The sequence below is a fragment of the Crocodylus porosus genome, unplaced genomic scaffold (assembly GCF_001723895.1).
Source record: "Crocodylus porosus isolate Cpor-Errol unplaced genomic scaffold, CroPor_comp1, whole genome shotgun sequence".
In the NCBI taxonomy this organism is placed as follows: Eukaryota; Metazoa; Chordata; order Crocodylia; family Crocodylidae; genus Crocodylus; species Crocodylus porosus.
The window spans coordinates 60,065,682-60,070,623 of NW_017728907.1; positions in this window are offsets into that span (position 1 = coordinate 60,065,682).

Consider the following 4,942-nt stretch of genomic DNA (forward strand, 5'->3'; position numbering starts at 1 on the left):
GAGCCAAGGCAGATAGGAAATCCAGTCTGAAGGAACTGCTGCAGGGAAGCAAAACCTAGAAAGGGGTTAACAGCGCGTAGAGACCCAGGTGGGGTATGAAATCATGTTGGAGACCAGTGGGTTTATGCTTGTGTTTTGTATTTTAAGTTTGACTGAAGACTTGAGTTGTGGCTATGAGGGTGCCTGGAGGGGCACTCTGTGATAGCAGTTTAGTCTGGAGTCAGGGACTTGGAGGGCTGGAGATTGGCCAGGACGAAGACTTTTTGAATGCAGAAGGACTTGAGCAAGTCAGCATTCAGGCTCACAGATCCAAACTTCTTTCAGTCTGTACTCAGCTTTAGAAAACTAGGCTTTCTTTAGGGTTATACTTCCCATTTGGATTCAAAGTGGGCCTGACACTTCCTTGTGGCCTGCCTTCCCAGCTTCCCTGGCCCTTCTTCTCTGATGCAGACCTGCCCACCTTCACACAGCAATAGAGCTCGACCAGGAACTCACCAAGGAACTGCCTGAGGCTGCACGCTCCCGGTGCTTGGTTGTCCTGGGAGACTTCAACCACCCAGACATCTCGTGGGAAGAGCACTTGGCCAAATCCGAATGGTCACAAAGCTTTCCCATGCACGTGGACAAATTCTATCTGACTCAAGAAGTCTGTGGGCCGACAAGAGGCAAAGCACTGCTCAACCTGGTACTGGCAACAGGGGATGATATAGTCAGTAACCTAATGATCGAAGGGAAGCTGTGAGAGTGACCATGAGCTTTCAATATCCACTGTAAAGCTAGCAAATCAGTCAGCAATGCAGAAGTCCTCGACTTCAGGAAAGCTGACTTTGACAAGCTCAGGAGGCTTGTTGGTGAGACCTTAAAAGATCATGACTCGAAGGGGAGAGGAGTTCAGGATGAGTGGTTGCTCCTCAAGGGAGCGATCCTGAAAGCACAAGCAATGTCTATCCCATCTCGGAGGAAAAGCAGCCAATGGGCACAACAGCATCCTTGGTTCTGCAGGGAACTTGTGGACCTCCTGCATCTAAAAAGAAAGACCTATAAAGGATGGAAGACTGGAATCACCTCAAAGGAGGAGTATTCTGCACTGGGCCAGACCTGTATGGAGTGAACCAGGAAAGCCAAGGCTGCGACTGAACTCCAACTGGCTACATGTATCAGACACAATAAAAAGTCCTTTTAGATATGTGAGGAGCCAGAAGAAAAGCAAGGGTAACAGTGGATCCTTGTTAAACCAAATGGAACAACTGACAACCAACATCCAGGAAAAAGCCAACCTGCTTAATGGGTATTTTGCATCAGTTTTTCACCAGCCCCAAGGGACAGCCCTGCTCAATACAGTATGGGAAGGCCAGGGTGAGGAAGAATTGTTACCCTACATCAATGTAGACCATGTGAAGGAACACCTTGAGAGGCTGGACATCTTCAAGTCAGCTGCCCCTAACAGTTTATACCCCAGGGTACTTAAGGAGCTGGCAGGCATCATAGCTTAGCCCCTGGCATGGACCTTCAAGAACTCGTGGCGCTTAGGTGAATGCCCAAAGATTGGAAGAAGGCCGATGTGGTGCCTATCTTCAAGATAGGGAGGCAAGTAGATCCAGGGAACTTCAGGGCTATTAGCCTGACCTCTATCCCGGGGAAGATCTTGGAAAAAATTATCCAAGAGACCATTCTTGACAAACTGGCTGTTGGCAACATCCTGAGGGACAGCCAGCAGAGGTTAATTGTGGGTAGGTCTTGCCTGAGCAATCTCCTCTCCTTCTATGACCAGGTGACATATCACATGGACAAGGGAAAAAAGATTGATGTCATATATTTGGACTTTAAAAAAGCCTTCGATCTGGTGTCCCATAATCTCCCCATGGATAAATTGCAGCCTTGACTATATCACAGTCCAATGACTGGGGAATTGGCTCTGAGGTCGGACCCAGAGAGTGGTAATAAACAGTGGTAAATCACGGTGGTGCTCTGTGATCAGTGGGGTCACCAAGGCTCCGTCCTTGGGTCCGTATTCTTTAACATCTTTATCAATGATGTAGACATTGGTATCATAAGCAGACTGGCCAAGTTCACCAATGTCACCAAACTTTGTGGTAAAACGTCCACCCCTGAGGATAGGCTAGTGATCAAGGCTGACTTCAACAGGCTCAGAAAATGGGTGGATGAAAACTCCACTTTGAGAAAAAAGTCCCGCAGCACGCTTATAGGCTCAGCAGTGCTGCGCTTGCTAGCACCATGACCAAAAGGGACTCAGGGGTCATGATTGCCCACAAGATGAATATGAGCCACCAATGTGATGTTGCAGCTGGTAAAATGAGCAAAACTCTGGCTTGCATCCATAGATGCTTCTCAAGCAAATCGCAGGATATCATCCTCCCACTGTACTCGGCCTTGCTGAGGCTGCAGCTGGAGTACTGTATCCAGTTCTGGGCTCCACAATTTAAAAAAGAATGTGGAAAAGCTTCAGAGAGTCCAGAGGAGAGCCATGCAGAGGGCAGGAGAACAGGCCCTATGTTGAGAGGCTGAGAGCCATGGGACTCTTCAGCCTGGAAAAGTGCAGGCTCGGAGGGACTTAGTGGCTGCCTATAAGTATATAAGGGGTGTACATCAGGATCTGGGGAAACACCTGTTCACCAGAGTGCCCCAAGGGATGACAAGGTCAAATGGTCACAAACTCCTCCATGACCGTTTCAGGCTGGACGTAAGGATAAACTTCTTTACTGTCCGAGCCCCCATGGCCTGAAATAGACTTTCCCCAGAGGTGGTACAAGCACCTACTCTGGACTCTTTTAAGAAACATTTGGACGTTTATCTTGCTGGGATCCTTTGACCCTAGCTGACTTTCTGCCTCTGGGGCAGGGGGGTTGGACTCGATGATCTTCCAAAGTCCCTTCCAGCCCTAATGTCTATGAAATCTATGAAATAACCACCAAAATCCCCTGTACCTTGCATGAGTGTACATGTGTGGTGAAGGCTTCTATAGCTTCATAAACTTCAGCATTTCTTACATCTTTCATAAATCAATAGCTGTCTCTGTCTCTGTTTAATCCAACTCACAACAAATCCACTGAAAAGGATTTAGGGCTTTAGGGGAACAATGATTAATTTTGGCAACCTACTGTGAAAATATGACAAAATCAATCAGACTACTGTGATTTATTTTCTTTTTAATGTTAGCACTTCCCTGTTTCTACATATGTATGAAAAATAGAAGTCACCTGTAATATTTAAATGACTGCTGTTCCATTAGCTCCTGGAAGGTATAAATGCTAACATTTGCAAAAGACAGACAAGTTTCTTTGGGTGAATCTGATATCTTTTACTAGACCAGCTTAAATAGTTGAAAACAATTTTTTAGCAAGCTTTCAGGAAGAGCACACACCAACTGCAGAAGGCTTCCCCTCACGAAGGGTTTTTAAACCCAAAAGCTTGCTAATTTTTCCCCAACTATTTAAGTTGGTCTAATAAAAGATACCAGATTCACCCAAATAACCTTGTCTGCCTATGTCCTTAGACCAACATGGCTACAACCTACACTCCTGTAACATTTGTAAAATGCCCTACTGCTGCAAAAATATACCTTGCCATGGAGCTCATAAAAGCTTGTGGTCTATATATATCTTCGTCTGTCTAAAAGATGCATCTCTCTCCTGCCTTCTATCTTCCCACTTCCCATTGCTCTGTACACTGTGGTGACCTTTCTCAGAGAGGCACAGTGCTTTGCTAGCTACCACAGCCTCCTGCTCCAAAGCTGAGCTCTGTGTGGCTTGAATTACTCAAGTTGTAAGCTGCTGAGGGACTGTCTGCAGCAGGGGTGCCCAGCCTCAGGCTATGGGCCACACTGACTAGGGCTGCCATACGTCCAGGTTTTCCCAGACATATCCTCTTTTTGGCTCCTCTGATCTCGGTATGTGTATTTAAAAAAAAAAAAAGATTAAATATCCATGATCCTGGCCAGCTTACCTTCAAAGTTATTTCCCAGCCTGCCCTAGCAAGGAGCTGCTCAGGGCTGGGGGGAGTGTGCGTGGAGGCAGGGCACGCGCACATGTCACCGGCATGCAGCCAGGCAGAGGTGTGGGAGCATGCAGATAAATCTGTGGGGCGTTTGGAGGGCCACATCTTGGGGACTGTCCTGACGGGTGGGAAGGGGAAGGGGCATGTGCATGCGTATGGCTGGGATGTGTGATAGGGATGGGCGTGAGAGGGGGGACAGGCTCCTGCTGGCACTGGGGGAAGCTGTCCAGTCACCCAGGCTGTGGGAGGGCTGGGGAGGCAAGGGGGATGGACCTGCCCCTCCAATGAGCAAGGGGGGAAGTGGGAGAGGGGGCCTTTTGGGGCAGCAGGGAGCTGCGTGCTCTGGCCCGCGGCACTGGGGCCAGTGCCCTTGCTCACAGTGGCGGGGCAGCCGGGAGATGCTGCAAGCCCGGGAGAAACAGGGTATTGTGGCCTAGGAGTGAATCATGTACCCCTCCGCATGACAGGTGTCCTGTTTTTTGGAACTGGAAATATGGTAAACCAAGCTAAGGAGCCAGGCGGTCTGGCCCGTCACAGCTCTGGAGACCCGGCACCGCGGCCGCACCACCAAATTCCCCAGCCCCGGCTGCAGGGCCGCCCTGGGCCTGTGGCTGGATGGGGCCCGGCTGGGCGCGCACCCCACGCCAGGCACAACCCCGCTCAGGCGCTGGGCACCAGGGGCTCCCCCAGGGGCATCTAGAGATGTGAAGGCCCAGAGAAAAACCAGAAAAACAAGTTGTGGTGTTTTTTTCCCCCGCGCGGCTTCAAAATTTCCAGCAGTTCTGAAGCCAACCCAAAATAAAACACCAGCACGGCCAGCTCTGCTGGAACCTCTTCCGGGAGGTTGCGTTTCACCACATGACGCGACGCCAGTCATGCCCTGGACCTTGCACTTCATACGCGCCCGCCAGCTCCAGCAGGCCGCGGC